General features: G+C 50.1%; 1 long non-coding RNA gene across 4 annotated transcripts in view; it reads right to left on the reverse strand.

Moving 5' to 3' along the window:
* The window catches only part of LOC141059085 (uncharacterized), a 51,843-nt gene that overhangs the window by 21,028 nt on the left and 13,379 nt on the right, over positions 1 to 17,436 (reverse strand). For 3 of the 4 annotated variants that reach the window (XR_012222378.1, XR_012222379.1, XR_012222377.1), the window contains exon 2: positions 8,608 to 8,692. This is a non-coding gene — a long non-coding RNA (uncharacterized lncRNA). Of the gene's footprint in view, positions 1 to 1,068; positions 1,115 to 8,607; positions 8,693 to 17,436 lie in introns of those variants that run through there. The other variant, XR_012222380.1, reaches the window with a different exon arrangement.

The following is a 17,436-nucleotide window of genomic DNA, read 5'->3' on the forward strand; positions in this document are numbered from 1 at the left end:
GACAGACAATCGTGTGACAATCGTCAGACAATCGTGTAAAAATCGTCAGGTAGTCGTGTGACAATCGACAGACAATCGTGTAACAATCGTCAGGTAGTCGTGTGACAATCGACAGACAATCGTGTGACAATCGTCAGACAATCGTGTAACAATCGTCAGACAATCGTGTAACAATCGTCAGACAATCGTGTAACAATCGTCAGACAATCATGTAAAAATTGGCAATCATGTAACAATCATGTGACAATCGCGTGACAATCGTGTGGCAATCGTCAGACAACCATGTAACAATCATCAGACAATCGTGTGACAATCGTCAGACAATCGTGTGACAATTCTCAGACAAACGTGTAACAATCAGACAATCATGTAAAAATCAGACAATCGTGTGACAATCGTGTAACAGTCGTCAATCATGTGACAATCGTCAGACAATCGTGTAAAAATCGTGTGACAATCGTCAGATAATCAGGTGACAATCGACAGACAATCGTGTAACAATCGTCAGGTAATCGTGTGACTATCGTCAGACAATCGTGTGACTATCGTCAGACAATCGTGTGACTATCGTCAGACAATCGTGTGACAATCGTCAGATAATTGTCAGACAATCGTGTAATAATCGTCAGACAATCGTGTGACTATCGTCAGACAAACGTGTAATAATTGTCAATCATTGTAACAATCGTCAGAAAAACGTGTGACAATCGTGTGACAATCGTCAGATAATCATGTGACAATCGTCAATCATGAAACAATCGTCAATCACACAATTGTGTGACAATCGTGTGACAATCGTTTGACAATCGTGTACCAATTGTGTAACAATCTTGTGACAATCGTCAATCGTGTAACAATCGTCAGGAAATAGTCAGAAAATAATGTGAGAATCGTTTGACAATCGTCAGACAACTGTGTAACAATCGTGTAACAATCTTCAGACAATTGTGCGACAATTGTCAGACAATCGTTGGACAATTGTCAGACAATCGTGTGACAGTCGTGTAACAATAATATCAATTCAGTGGTGGTACACAGCACCTCATAACAAAATAGGGTCAACTTTACCCATAGATGAAGCGCACATTGTATCCAAGGAGTCCATCATGGAAAAAGGAGATTTTTGTGTACTCACCGTAAAATCTCTTTCTTTTAGCCTTTAATTGGGGGACACAGAACCGCGGGTGTTATGCTGCTGTCCACTAGGAGGCGACACTATGCATAATCTGAAAAAGATTAACTTTGGCTCCTCCTCTGCAGTATACACCCCTGGACGGCGTCAGCCTTCTCCAGTTTTGTGCAAAAGCATTAGGCCATGTGCACACGCTGCGGTTTTTGCTGCGGTTCTGCTGCAGTTTTGACCGCAGCAGAACTGCAGCAGTTCTGCAGACAGTGTACAGTAGCATGTTATCCTATGGGATTAACATTCTGCTGTGCACATGCTGCAGATTTTTACCTGCGGAAAAGCTTCGTTTTTTTTTCCCGCAGCATGTCAATTGTTTCTGCGGATTCTGCTGCGGTTTGCCACCTATTCCATTGTCCAGGTGGCAAACCGCAGGGCAAAACCGCAGACCAAACCGCAGGTCATTTTACCTGCGGTTTTACCTGCGGTTCCGCAGATATGAATCCGCAAACGAATCTGCAGTGTGTGCACGTAGCCTTAGGAGGAATATACCAGAAACATAACCATGCCTGTAAAAAAAGGCTACTATAAACAGGCTCAAACAACAATATGAGAACCGAATGGCCCAAGAGGCCCCTACCGCCCGCGTAGAGTGTGCCGTGTTACCGGCCGGAAGGGGAGAATTGTTGAGGCAGTAAGCCTCTTGAATGGTGGACTTGATCCACCTAGCAAGGGTGGCTTTGGAAGCCGGTAGGCCCTTGCGAACGCCTTCTGGAAGAAGGAAAAGTGAATCAGACTTCCGGAAGGGAGCAGTCCTAGACACATAAATACGCAATGCCCTGACAAGGTCAAGCGTATGCAGAGCCTTCTCTACCCTATGAACGGGAGCCGGGCAAAGAGACGGTAGTGATATTTCCTCATTGAGGTGGAAGATGGACACGACCTTCGGAAGGCAGGATGGTACTGTACGGAGAACCACCTTGTCCTGATGAAAAACCAGGAAGGGTTTTCTGCAGGAAAGAGCTGAAAGTTCAGACACCCTGCGTAGCGAGGTGATTGCCACCAGGAAAACCACTTTCTGTGATAGAAAGCGGAGTGAGACCACCCTAAGGGGTTCAAAAGGAGGTGACTGTAGTGCTGTCAAGACCAGGTTGAGGCCCCACGTCTCCAACGGACGTTTGTAGGGGGGAACCAATCGGGAAACCCCTTGGAGAAAAGTCTTCACTTGCGGCTTGTTAGCAATACGCCTCTGAAAGAGCACTGAAAGCGCTGACACCTGGCTCTTCAGCGAGCCCAGGGATAGGCCTGGACGCCGGGCTGACTGAAGGAAACCGAGGACCTTTGGAAGAGAATAGGGAAGTGGAATCTGCCCACAAGAGTCGCACCATGTGAAGAAAACCTTCCAGGTACGATAGTAAATCCTGACTGAAGTTGGCTTTCGAGCCCTGATCATGGTTTTAACAACGTCCGGTGAAAAACCTGCTTGGGTCAAAACCCAGGTCTCAATGGCCACGCCGTCAAATTGAGAGCCCCTGAGTTCTGGTGGAAGAACGGGTCTTGTGACAGGAGGTCGGGACATGTGGGGAGACGCCAGGGAGCGTCTGCTGTGAGTTGCACGACGTCGGCGTACCATGTACGCCTGGGCCAAGTCTGGAGCAATCAGAATGGTGGGAACACCCTCTTGTTTGATCTTCCTCAGGACTCTGGAGATCAGGGGGAGGGGTGGAAAAATGTACAGAAGCTGAAACTGGGTCCAGTCCTGAACCAGGGCATCTGCTCCGAGCGACCGCGGATCGCGCGTCCTGGCCATGAAATTGGGAACCTTGGCATTGAGATGGGATGCCATCAGATTCACGTCCGGTGTCCCCCAACGATGACAGATCTGACAGAAGACTTCGGGATGGAGAGACCATTCCCCCGAGTCCATTCCTTGTCAGCTGAGATAGTCGGCTTCCCAGTTGTCCACACCCGGAATGTGGACCGTGGAGAGTACCGACCTTGCTGCCTCCGCCCATTGTAGGATATGCGTTACTTCGGTCATCGCCTGGATGCTGAGGGTGCCGCCTTGATGGTTCACATATGCCACTGCCGTGGCATTGTCCGACTGTACTCTGATATGAGAGTCTGCCAGCAAGTGATGGAAGGCTTTCAACGCCAGGAAGATGGCCCGAATTTCCAGGATGTTGATGGGCATGGTCGATTCCCTTGTTGACCACCTGCCTTGCGCTCTGTGATGTAGGTGCACCGCGCCCCAACCCATAAGGCTTGCGTCGGTGGTCAAAACCTTCCATTGACCGGAGAGAAAGGATTTTCCCCTTGCAAGCGAGGTTGGCTTGAGCCACCAGTGTAGGGACCTCCTGGTGTTTGCTGATAACCGGAACTCCCTGTCGAGGGAGAACGGATTCCTGTTCCAGGACTTGAGGATGGCCAGTTGAAGGGGTCTGAGGTGAAACTGGGCAAATGGTACCGCCTCCATTGCTGCTGCCATCCTGCCAAGTACTCTCATGGCATACCGGAGAGATCTGGGGGACTTGCGGAGGAGTGTGTGAACTCCCAGACGGAGAGCCAGTGCCTTGTCCCTGGGGAGGATCACCAGACCCTTGGAGGTGTCGAATAGCATCCCCAGGAAGGTCAGAGACTGACTCGGGGTAGTCGAGGACTTCTGTAAATTGACTAACCATCCCAGGCGCGTCAGAGTGTCGATCGTGATCGAGACGTTGACCTCGCAGTCCTTGAGGGTGGGGGCCTTGATGAGAAGGTCGTCCAGGTATGGAACGACTACTATGCCTCTGGAGTGCAGAACGTCCATGGTAGCTGCCATGACCTTTGTAAATGTTCTGGGAGCCATGGCGAGACCAAACGGGAGGGCCACAAACTGGTAATGGTCTTGGTTGATTGCAAATCTGAGCAACCTCTGATGGGCGGGAGCAATCGATATATGCAGGTATGCGTCCTGTATGTCTATGGAGGCAAGATATTCTCCTTTTTCCATAGACGCAACGATTGACCGGAGGGATTCCATGCGGAAGTGACGAACTCGAACGTACTTGTTGAGTTGCTTGAGGTCTAGTATGGGTCGGACGCTGCCTCCCTTCTTGGGCACCACGAACAGGTTGGAGTAGAACTCTCGGAAGAGCTCTTCTGCTGGGACTGGCACTATGACTCCTGCTCGCAGGAGGGAAGAAACCACTTGACGGAAGGCCTGAGCTTTGAGCGGGGATTTTGGAGGGACAGAGGGAAAAAACCTGTGCGGTGGGCTGGTAGTAAACTCGATTTTGTATCCTGAAGACACTATTTCCTTGACCCACTTGTCTTCTGTAATAGGCAGCCAGACCTGCTGAAAGAGTAGCAGTCGTCCGCCTACAAGTGGGGTGTCTTCCAGAAGGCATGAGTCAGGATGAGGGAAAAGTCTGAGGTTTTCCTCCTTTAGGTTTTGCCTGGCTTGCCTTTGATTGCCAGTTCCTGTCCGGCCTCTGTGCCGCACGTGTGTTGTCCCTGCGGGGGGAACGATTACGGTTTTGTGCTGGGCGTGAGACGGACCAGCCTGAAGAATTCCGAAAGGATCGGAAATGAGATTGATTACGCCTTTTAAACGTGCGTTTTGGTCTTAGTTGAGGGAGGGAAGTACTTTTGCCCCCGGTAGCATTGGATATCATTGTATCCAGCTTTTCACCGAAAAGACGGCCACTGAAGTACGGGAGATTTGTTAGGGACTTTTTTGAGGCCGCATCCGCTTTCCATTCTCTTAGCCAGAGAATACGCCGGATTGTGATGGCGTTTGATGCTATTCCCGCTATTCCTCTTGCAGAGTCCAACGCTGCATGGACCATGTAAATGTAATCTGCCACCACTGCAATTTGCACCGCCTGGTCCGCCAGCTGAGGATTTGAAGCTTGAAGGCCCTTTTGCAATAGATCAGCCCAAGCCATGATGGCCTTGGCTGCCCAAACTGAAGCAAATGCGGGAGCCAAAGAGGCACCTGCCGTTTCAAAGATTGAACAAGCCATGCGTTCGACTTGTCTGTCTGCTGTGTCCTTGAGGGTTGAACTGTCCGGCAGCGAGAGAAGCGTTTGTGCTGCCAGCCTAGAGACTGGAGGGTCCACTTCAGGCGGATCTGTCCAATCCTTGGTGTCTTTCTGTGGAAAGGGGTATTTTGCTTCCAAATACTTGCGATTGGCGAATTTTTTCTCAGGCTGCGAAAAATGCTTAGAAAGGATTTTTTGAAATTCCGGGTGATTAGGGAAGACCTTTGATGGTTTCTGAACACTTTCAAAGGAAATCTTGTGTTCTGGTGCTTCCGGGGTTGGATCTGAAATGTCCAGCACCCGAAGGATGGAAGAGACGATATCCTCAACTATCGCAGTATTGCTAGAGGGACAAGGGAGCAAAGCGTTCTCTGTTTCGTTATCTGAATTGGAGTCACATATGCCCTCTGAGTCCTGCGCATTGCTAAGGAGCTCCCTAGCGGGCGAACTACAGCGGAGGTTTCCCTGGTCTGGGATCGTTGTGGAGATCCGCATTGTCCTTCTCTATCAAGGGACGGCCTCGGTGACCTGAGGCCACTGTGTCTTTCCCTGGAGGGGGAAGACCTATTACTATGTGAGGACGCAGATGAACGCGACCTGTGGGTCCGCTTACGCCTCGAACTGTCGGAAGCGCCCTGATCATGAGACCGGACGACCCTTTGCTGGGCAACGTTCATAGCCGAGACATGACCCTGCGGAGCCTGCAGTAATGTGGAGGTCAGGTTATCTATAGATTGTATCATAGACTGCGACATCTGAGTCGCCCATTCCGGCGCAGTAGCGGTCGCAGAAGCGTTGGTAGGGACTTCTTGGGGTTCTGATCCTGTTTTTTGGGTACAATCCCGGCAGTGCGGGTACGTGCTGCCGCTGGGGAGAGTGGCCTTGCAGGCTGTGCAGACTGCATAAAAGCAGTCTTGCCTGGTTCTTTTCCTTGAGCCCGACATAGTACCTAGGCTGATTAGTGGAGGCCCTACAGGGGTATCTACGCAGAGGAAAGGAGTAGGAGAGCGCTATATGGTATAGGAATTCACAGCTGAGTACCAAGGACCCAGCTGTGATCTTACCCCACCGGTGCTCCCCCTTAGGTCCAGCGCAGATAAGTCCCACGTCCTGTGCCCCCCGGAGACTGCTGTGCTGCGTTGTTCCAGGTGCAGCAAGATGGCCACCGGATTCTGAGGTGGAGAGGGAAGGGGGCGGAGAGCTGGAAAAGGGCGCGCTGAGCCATGTAAAAGCGCGCCCCTCCTGCCTCGATCCGCCCCTTCTATGACACTGCAGTGTCATTTTCATCATCCGGGGGGCGGGCCGGGGGGCGGGAATGGGGCGGCGACTTCAGCTAGGCCGAAGCCGCGGCCTAAATTTGAGGTCTCCTGCCCAGCAGGGCTCCAGGATGGCGCGGTCGTCCGCAGGGGGGGGTCGGATTTAAACCAGACCCCCCTCAGAATGAAAGGAGGGCTGGCGGTGGGGCCATATATGTGACTGGGACCCTGTGGAGGGTCCCTTGGGGCGCCATTGCTGCAGAGTCCGGGGCGCAGGGAGCCCGGTCTCTGATAAGTGTCGTGCCTCGCTGCACCTCCCCCGGTCCCAAAAGGAGCCCACAGGTGGACTGGGGTCCCTGGTACAGGCCCTACCTGCGGTGTCTCAACCTAATACCCCCAGAGGGGGATTAGGGAGGGTGCTGCTGTCACCGTCAGGGGGCTTCATCGTTGCCTCGACATCGACCCAGAGCCGGACGGAACTGAGGAAGGAGGGGGGTCTCGACCTCGAACCAGTAGCCGAGGGACTGGTGAGGGAGCGACATGGGGAATAGCCACCTCAACCTCAACCGGGTACCCCTAATAGGGGACCGAGGAGGGAGCCATGCCGGGAGTCTCACTGGAGACCCTCTTTTCTTCATCTGTAGTCCTTTGGAAAAAAATCCAGGAAAAAGATGGAGTAAAAAAAAAAAAATCTTAGGTGTGCCTCCTGCGACACTAAGCAAAAACTGGAGAAGGCTGACGCCGTCCAGGGGTGTATACTGCAGAGGAGGAGCCAAAGTTAATCTTTTTCAGATTATGCATAGTGTCGCCTCCTAGTGGACAGCAGCATAACACCCACGGTTCTGTGTCCCCCAATAAGGCGACAGAGTAAGTGTCCAATATCAATAAGCAAAAGAAACAGCGCCTCACAAGTCTGTGAAAAAGAAATCACATTTTATTCTGCCTTCTGTGGTGACGTTTCGATCCCAAAGTCAGAGTATAAAATAGACCAGAGTGGGCAATCCAAGCTTTTCAAATCGTGTGACAATCGTGTAACAATCATCATTCTTCAGACACTCGCCAGACAATCAAGTAAAAATCGTCAGACAATCATGTAACAATCATCAGACAATTATGTAAAAATCAGACAATCGTGTAACTATCGTCAGACAATCATGTGACAATCGTGTGATAATCATCAGACAATCGTGTAACAATTGTGTAACAATCGTCAGACAACCGCAGACAATCGTCAGATTACCATGTAACAATCAGACAATCGTGTCACAATCGTGTGGCAATCGTCAGATGATCATGTAACAATCGTCAGAAAACCATGAAACAATCATCAGACAATCGTGTGACAATCGTCAGATAAACGTGAAACAATTGTCAGACAATCGTGTGACAATCGTCAGCCAATTGTGTGACAATCATGTAACAATCGTCAGACAATCGAAACACAATCGTCAATGAATCATGTGACAATCGTCCCCCCATCATGTAACAATCATCAGACAATCATTAAACAATCGTGTGACAATCGTCAGACAATCATTAGACAATCGTGTGACAATCATGTGACAATCGTGTAACAATCGTCAGAAAATAGTGTGACAATCGTCAGACAAATGTGTAACAATCGTCAGACAATCATCACACAATCGTCAGACAATCGTTTGACAATCGTGTAACCATCTTGTGACAATCGTCAGACAATCGTGTAATAATCGTCAGACAATTGTGTGACAATCGTCAGATAATCATGTAACAATCGTCAGACAATCATGTAACAATCGTCAGGTAATCGTGTGACTATCGTCAGACAATCGTGTGACAATCGTGTAATAATCGTCAGACAATCGTGTGACAATCGTCAAACGTGTAATAATCGTCAGACAATCATTGTAACAATCGTCAGACAAACGTATGACAATCGTTGGACAATCGTTAGACAATCATGTAACAATAGTCAGACAATCGTGTGACAATCGTCAGACAATCGTGTAACAATCGTCAATCATGTAACAATTGTCAATCACACAATTGTGTGACAATCATGTGACAATCGTCATACAATTGTTTAACAATCGTGTAACAATCTTCAGACAATTGTGTGACAATCGTTGGCCAATCGTCAGCCAATCGTGTGACAGTCATGTAACAATCAAATCAGTTCAGTGGTGGTACACAGCACCTCATAACAAAATAGGGTCCACTTTACCCATAGATGAAGCGCACGCCGTATCCAAGGAGTCCCTCATGGAAAAATGTCCAATATCAATAAGGAAAAGAAACGCCTCACAAGTCTGTGAAAAAGAAATCACATTTTATTCTGCCTTCTGTGGTGACGTTTCGATCCCAACGTCAGAGCATAAACTAGACCAGCGTGGGTAATCCAAACTTTTCAAATCATGTGACAATCGTCAGACAATCATGTGACGAAGCTGCGGTCAGCAGCGATACGCGTGGGGCTCCCCACATCACCTTTGGTCCCGGGACCACTGTCCCATTTGCCTTGCTATCCCTGACGCCCTAACATGTGCTCTCCTGGTTGGTGACTTGCTGGCTATTTTAGCCCTAAGCCTTACCTTGGTGCTTTCTTCTACGCAGGTCATTTTCAATTTAGGGGGTACTCTCTTTTCATAGGGGCACCATCTCTACAGGTATCTCGTGCAAATACTCTGATCTCATACAGGGCTCTGTCTCTCTTTTTTTGCCTTCTGGGGACGCCCAGATTGGCACTATTTCTGCAAGTATTCAGGATTCATACATATACTACTTTGTCATAGGGATTCTTGTTTCACCCATATTATATTATATTGTGGTGTGCTATATTGCTGCTTTATGGGACCTATGTGATGTGTTTTGTCATTTTAATTGATTTTATTGTGCTTTGTTTTGTCTACTAATAAAAATTGTATATACACTTTTTTACTCATGGGTGTGCGCTTTTTTCCTGCATGGATTTTTTTCTCTAATTGTCCATCATTGAACGTGACATCGCGAAACGTGGCATCGACTGCACGTACCACAGTGAGGTGCTTGTGACTAATGGCGTACAGACAAACTGCCACAGTGAGGTGCTTGTTGTGACTAATGGCGTACAGTCAAACTGCCACAGTGAGGTGCTCGTTGTGACTAATGGTGTACAGTCAAACTGCCACAGTGAGGTGCTTGTTGTGACTAATGGTGTACAGTCAAACTGCCACAGTGAGGTGCTTGTTGTGACTAATGGTGTACAGTCAAACTGCCACAGTGAGGTGCTTGTTGTGACTAATGGTGTACAGTCACACTGCCACAGTGAGGTGCTTGTTGTGACTAATGGCGTACAGTCAAACTGCCACAGTGAGGTGCTTGTTGTGACTAATGGCGTACATTCAAACTGCCACAGTAAGGTGCTTGTGACTAATGGCGTACAGTCACACTGCCACAGTGAGGTGCTTGTTGTGACTAATGGCGTACAGTCAAACTGCCACAGTGAGGTGCTTGTTGTGACTAATGGCGTACAGTCAAACTGCCACAGTGAGGTGCTTGTTGTGACTAATGGCGTACAGTCAAACTGCCACAGTGAGGTGCTTGTTGTGACTAATGGCGTACAGTCAAACTGCCACAGTGAGGTGCTTGTTGTGACTAATGGTGTACAGTCAAACTGCCACGCTGAGGTGCTTGTTGTGACTAATGGTGTACAGTCACACTGCCACAGTGAGGTGCTTGTTGTGACTAATGGCGTACATTCAAACTGCCACAGTGAGGTGCTTGTTGTGACTAATGGCGTACAGTCAAACTGCCACAGTGAGGTGCTTGTGACTAATGGTGTACAGTCAAACTGCCACAGTGAGGTGCTTGTGACTAATGGCGTACATTCAAACTGCCACAGTGAGGTGCTTGTTGTGACTAATGGCGTACATTCAAACTGCCACAGTGAGGTGCTTGTTGTGACTAATGGCTGTGGGGATGTGACTCGCTCAGGTGCAGCGGGAGACAAATGTGAGACAGGTTCTTCCACAGTGCTTGCAGTTTATTCACGGCATAAACGCACAAGGCAACGTAACACCAAACAAATAGCCTTTTAGCTCAGGCAAAATAACACAATGTCCGTAGTTGTAGACTCAGAGCAGGAGTCTCAGCACACATGGGAGGTTTAGTCCTCCCCACACACAACTCCCTGGTTCAGGAGCAGGTCACATTATAAGGCTGTAGCCACACCCACGTTCCCAGCAGCTGACTGGTCACATGACTGTGACCTCCCCCCTGTGACCTCCCTCCCTGCCACATACCTCCCCCCTCTGCCTAAAGCCGTGGGGCTTGGCACTTTCACCTACCAGGCAAGGGATTCTGGAGAGGGCATCAGCATTCCCATGTAGCTTCCCGGCCCTATGCTCTACATGGAAGCTGAAGTCTTGTAGGGCTAAGAACCAGCGGGTGACCCTAGCATTCTTGCCCTTGGTTTCCCTCATCCACCTGAGTGGGGCATGGTCGGATATTAACCTAAACTTCCGTCCCACCAGGTAGTACCGTAATGTGTCCACTGCCCATTTTATGGCCAAACACTCCTTCTCTACAACTGAGTAATTTCTCTCACAAGAAGTCAACTTCCTACTCAAGTAGAGAACAGGATGCTCCTCCCCACGTATCTCTTGGGAAAGGACAGCTCCTACCCCGACATCTGAGGCATCTGTCTGGAGGACAAATTCAAGTTTAAAGTCTGGGGCCACCAAAACGGGCTGCTTACAAAGAGCTCCCTTCATTTCTTGGAAGGCTGACTCTGCTTCTTCGGACCAGCTGACCATCACTGACTTTGTCCCTTTAAGCAGATCAGTTAGAGGTGCCGCCATTGTGGCGAAGTTTGGGATAAACCTCCTGTAATATCCCACAATCCCCAGGAAGGCTTTAACTTGCTTCTTTGACAGAGGTCTCGGCCATGTTTGAATTGCCTCCACTTTATTGATTTGGGGTTTGATCTCGCCACGCCCCACTACATATCCGAGGTACTTGGCTTCTTCTCTCCCCAAGGCACACTTCTTCGGGTTTATTGTAAACCCCGCCTCTCTTAGAGCGTCAAACACTGCTTGGACCTTTTCCAGGTGAGTCTCCCAGTCCGGGGTAAAGATGACGATATCATCCAGGTATGCGGCAGCGTATAGCTTATGAGGTGCAAGGATTCTATCAATCGCCCTCTGGAAGGTTGCTGGAGCTCCCTGTAGGCCAAACGGCATCCGGACATACTGGAAGCACCCGTCTGGTGTGGAGAATGCCGTCTTCTCCTTGGCTTCCTGTGCCATGGGGATCTGCCAATATCCCTTGGTCAGATCCAAAGTGGTTATGTACCTGGCAGGTCCAAGTCTCTCGATGAGCTCATCAACGCGTGGCATGGGATAAGCGTCGAACTTGGAGACCTCATTCAGCTTCCGGTAATCGTTGCAGAACCTCCATTCACCATCAGGTTTTGGGACCAGGACAATCGGGCTCGACCAGCCGCTCTTGGATTCCTCAATGACCCCGAGCTTCAACATACGCTGCACCTCCTTGGAGATTACCTCTTGCCGGGCCTCAGGAATACGATATGGTTTCACGTTCACCCGCACATGTGGCTCGGTCAGAATTTCGTGCTCCACCACCTTCGTGCACCCCGGCAACTCTGAGAACAGGTCGCGGTTTTTCTGGAGTAACTCCCGGCACTGCTGCTTCTGGGCCTTCGATAGAGTCTCCGCTATGGTAACGGCTCCAACCTCCCCTTCTAGGTTGCCCAGCAAGCACGGAGTTACCGCTGGCTCTCTATCTTGCCACGGCTTGATAAGGTTAACATGGTAAACCTGGTATGGCTTCCGTCTTCCGGGTTGGTGGATCTTGTAGTTTACGTCTCCCAGTTTCTCCACCACCTCATATGGCCCTTGCCACTTGGCCAAGAACTTACTTTCCACCGTCGGGATTAGCACGAGAACTCGGTCTCCCGGATTGAACTGCCTCACTCTGGCTGACCGGTTGTAGACCCTGGCCTGAGCCTCTTGTGCCTGGCGGAGATGTTCTTTAACAATGGGCATCACCTTCGCAACCCTCTGCTGCATCAGTGCCACATGCTCAATGACGCTTCTGTGGGGCGTGACTTCGGCTTCCCAGGTTTCCTTGGCTATATCTAGGAGATCTCGCGGATGCCGGCCGTACAGAAGCTCGAAGGGGGAGAACCCCGTGGAGGCCTGGGGAACTTCACGGATAGAAAACAGTAAATACGGTAAGAGACAATCCCAGTCTCTACCATCTTCCTCTATGACTTTTCTCAGCATGCTCTTCAGGGTCTTGTTAAACCTCTCAACAAGGCCATCCGACTGTGGATGGTACACTGAAGTCCTCAGCTGGGAAATTTGCAAGACTCTGCACAATTCTCTCATCACCTTGCTCATAAAAGGTGTCCCCTGGTCGGTCAGGATCTCCTTCGGCAAACCCGTCCGGGAAAACACATGGACCAGCTCACGGGCTATACTCTTCGCAGAGGAGTTTCTCAGGGGAATGGCCTCAGGATAGCGTGTGGCATAGTCCAGGATGACTAATATATACTGATGGCCCCGAGCTGATTTAACTAAGGGACCGACCAAATCCATGGCAATTCTCTCAAATGGCACCTCAATAATGGGCAGTGGCACAAGAGGGTTCCGAAAATGAGATGTGGGGGCAGTTAACTGACATGTCGGGCAGGACCTGCAATAGTTTACTATTTCCCGGTGACACCCAGGCCAATAGAACCTCTGTACAATCCGTTCCTGGGTTTTTTCCACCCCCAGGTGTCCCCCCAAGATGTGTGAATGGGCCATGTCCAACACTTTTCGTCTATAGGGGCCTGGTACTATTAACTGCTCTGCCACCTCCTCCCTTATTTTCGTGACCCGGTACAACAATTCCCCACTCAACATAAAATGGGGAAACCTTGTGTCTGCTCCCGGCTCTTGTGCAACCCCATTAATGACGGTGACATTGTTAAAGGCTTCCCTTAGTGTGGGGTCCCTATGTTGGGCAGTTCCAAAATTCTCCCCGGCCACCCCCAACTCCGGGATGTCAGGTACAGGGGACCCTTCCTCTTCATCCCCAACAAGGACACATAAAGGGAACTCGTCTGCCTCTGGTGGTGGCGATACCTCAGTGGGGTGGATTGGTTCCCTGCTCTTGCTAGCACACTCAGAACCCATCCCCCACAGATCCCAAAACAGACAGAAATCCCGGCCAATAATTATGGGATGCAACAAGTCTCGAACAACGCCAACTTCATGCGACTCGGTGCCATGCGCCGTTTCAATCTTCACCCTAGCCATAGGGTAGTCCTTTGCATCGCCATGTATGCACCGAACACCAATCTTTTTACCCGGGAGTATGTTTAGAGGAAAACTGGCCCTCACAAGGGTCACCAAGCTCCCGGAGTCCAGAAGCGCCATTACTGCTCGACCGTTCACCTTCACGGGACACGCTTGTGGCCCCTTGTTAGGTAGCGAGTTCACACTGCAAGCTGGATATGCGTAGTATGAACTACGGCGTCCCATGCTGCAGTCCATCTGCTCGGTGGTCTGGGGACAACGGGCCGCTATATGTCCTGGCCCATGACACTTCCAGCAAATAACACCCGAGGGGACCTTGGGCACCGCCTCCCCCGCCCCTTTTGACCTTGGACGCACCACCCCTTTTTGTGACTCCGCCCCCTGCTGGGACCCCCAATATGGAATGGGCTGCTTCCCCAAGGAACCTTCCATCCCCTGGTATCTCTCGACCAGCCCAACCAGTTCATCAGCATTTTGGGGATCACCCTGGGCAACCCAAGTCTGTAGAGGTCTCGGCAGAGAATGAACAAACCGATCCATCACAACTCACTCTACCATCTGTGCAGGGTAAGCCGACTCTGGCTGCAGCCATTTCTGGACCAGGTGCAACAGGTCAAACATTTGGGAGCGCGGGGGTTTGTCCCGGTGATAGGCCCAACGATGCACTCTCTGTGCCCTGGTAGTCATTGTTACCCCCAAGCGGGCGAGAATTTCCGCTTTTAATTTGGGATACTCTCTGGCATCTTGTACCGTCAGGTCAAAGTACGCCTTCTGGGGCTCCCCCGTTAGGTAAGGGGCCAGTACCGCCGCCCACCGCTCTGGCTGAAGTTTTTCCCTCTCAGCCACCCTCTCAAACACCGTCAGGAAGGCCTCCACATCATCCTCAGGGGTCATTTTTTGCAATGCGCGTCTTACCGCCTTCTCGACGTCGGTGGCATCAGCCCGACCTGGGGTTGGGGCGCTCGTCCTGCCCTCCTGGATGGCGGTTGCCAGAAGCTGCATCTGCTGCCATTGTTCCTGCTGGCTCTGCTGCCGCTGCTCCTGCTGGCCTTGCTGGATCTGCTGTAACAGCAGCTTGTTGGTTTCCTGCTGCAGTGCCTGGGACTGGACCAGGTGTTTCATGAGGTCCTCCATGATTCCAGGCAATGCTTGTTGCCCTGCTGCAAACTTCACCCAGGACATGCAGCAACTGTCTCAAGTCTCTGCTGGGACCGCTGCCCGCACGTGTACCACCAATTGTGGGGATGTGACTCGCTCAGGTGCAGCGGGAGACAAATGTGAGACAGGTTCTTCCACAGTGCTTGCAGTTTATTCACGGCATAAACGCACAAGGCAACGTAACACCAAACAAATAGCCTTTTAGCTCAGGCAAAATAACACAATGTCCGTAGTTGTAGACTCAGAGCAGGAGTCTCAGCACACATGGGAGGTTTAGTCCTCCCCACACACAACTCCGTGGTTCAGGAGCAGGTCACATTATAAGGCTGTAGCCACACCCACGTTCCCAGCAGCTGACTGGTCACATGACTGTGACCTCACCACAGGTCCTTCAAACAAAAACAATAACAATATCTGGTATGCTTTACTTCTGCCTTACATTATGGAGATAAGCCATTTATGAGACACTTATCTCCCATCAATTACACGACCCTTAGCCCTGCCACATGGCGTACAGTCACACTGCCACAGTGAGGTGCTTGTTGTGACTAATGGCGTACATTCAAACAGCCACAGTGAGGTGCTTGTGTCTAATGGCGTACATTCAAACTGCCACAGTGAGGTGCTTGTTGTGACTAATGGCGTACAGTCACACTGCCACAGTGAGGTGCTTGTTGTGACTAATGGTGTACAGTCAAACTGCCACAGTGAGGTGCTTGTTGTGACTAATGGCGTACAGTCAAACTGCCACAGTGAGGTGCTTGTTGTGACTAATGGCGTACATTCAAACTGCCACAGTAAGGTGCTTGTGACTAATGGCGTACAGTCACACTGCCACAGTGAGGTGCTTGTTGTGACTAATGGCGTACAGTCAAACTGCCACAGTGAGGTGCTTGTTGTGACTAATGGCGTACAGTCAACCTGCCACAGTGAGGTGCTTGTTGTGACTAATGGTGTACAGTCAAACTGCCACAGTGAGGTGCTTGTTGTGACTAATGGCGTACAGTCAAACTGCCACAGTGAGGTGCTTGTTGTGACTAATGGCGTACAGTCAAACTGCCACAGTGAGGTGCTTGTTGTGACTAATGGCGTACAGTCAAACTGCCACAGTGAGGTGCTTGTTGTGACTAATGGTGTAAAGTCAAACTGCCACAGTGAGGTGCTTGTTGTGACTAATGGCGTACAGTCAAACTGCCACAGTGAGGTGCTTGTGACTAATGGCGTACAGTCAAACTGCCACAGTGAGGTGCTTGTTGTGACTAATGGCGTACAGTCAAACTGCCACAGTGAGGTGCTTGTTGTGACTAATGGCGTACAGTCAAACTGCCACAGTGAGGTCCTTGTTGTGACTAATGGCGTACAGTCAAACTGCCACAGTGAGGTGCTTGTTGTGACTAATGGTGTACAGTCAAACTGCCACAGTGAGGTGCTTGTTGTGACTAATGGCGTACATTCAAACTACCACAGTGAGGTGCTTGTTGTGACTAATGGCGTACATTCAAACTGCCACAGTGAGGTGCTTGTTGTGACTAATGGCGTACAGTCAAACTGCCACTGTGAGGTGCTTGTGACTAATGGTGTACAGTCAAACTGCCACAGTGAGGTGCTTGTGACTAATGGCGTACATTCAAACTGCCACAGTGAGGTGCTTGTTGTGACTAATGGCGTACAGTCACACTGCCACAGTGAGGTGCTTGTTGTGACTAATGGCGTACAGTCACACTGCCACAGTGAGGTTCTTGTTGTGACTAATGGCGTACATTCAAACAGCCACAGTGAGGTGCTTGTGTCTAATGGCGTACATTCAAACTGCCACAGTGAGGTGCTTGTTGTGACTAATGGCGTACAGTCAAACTGCCACAGTGAGGTGCTTGTTGTGACTAATGGCGTACAGTCAAACTGCCACAGTGAGGTCCTTGTTGTGACTAATGGCGTACAGTCAAACTGCCACAGTGAGGTGCTTGTTGTGACTAATGGTGTACAGTCAAACTGCCACAGTGAGGTGCTTGTTGTGACTAATGGCGTACATTCAAACTACCACAGTGAGGTGCTTGTTGTGACTAATGGCGTACATTCAAACTGCCACAGTGAGGTGCTTGTTGTGACTAATGGCGTACAGTCAAACTGCCACTGTGAGGTGCTTGTGACTAATGGTGTACAGTCAAACTGCCACAGTGAGGTGCTTGTGACTAATGGCGTACATTCAAACTGCCACAGTGAGGTGCTTGTTGTGACTAATGGCGTACAGTCACACTGCCACAGTGAGGTGCTTGTTGTGACTAATGGCGTACAGTCACACTGCCACAGTGAGGTTCTTGTTGTGACTAATGGCGTACATTCAAACAGCCACAGTGAGGTGCTTGTGTCTAATGGCGTACATTCAAACTGCCACAGTGAGGTGCTTGTTGTGACTAATGGCGTACAGTCAAACTGCCACAGTGAGGTGCTTGTGACTAATGGTGTACAGTCAAACTGCCACAGTGAGGTGCTTGCTGTGACTAATGGCGTACAGTCACACTGCCACAGTGAGGTGCTTGTTGTGACTAATGGTGTACAGTCAAACTGCCACAGTGAGGTGCTTGTTGTGACTA

This window comes from Dendrobates tinctorius, unplaced genomic scaffold (genome assembly GCF_039654945.1).
Source record: "Dendrobates tinctorius isolate UK_male_01 unplaced genomic scaffold, ASM3965494v1 ptg000223l, whole genome shotgun sequence".
Classification (NCBI taxonomy): Eukaryota; Metazoa; Chordata; class Amphibia; order Anura; family Dendrobatidae; genus Dendrobates; species Dendrobates tinctorius.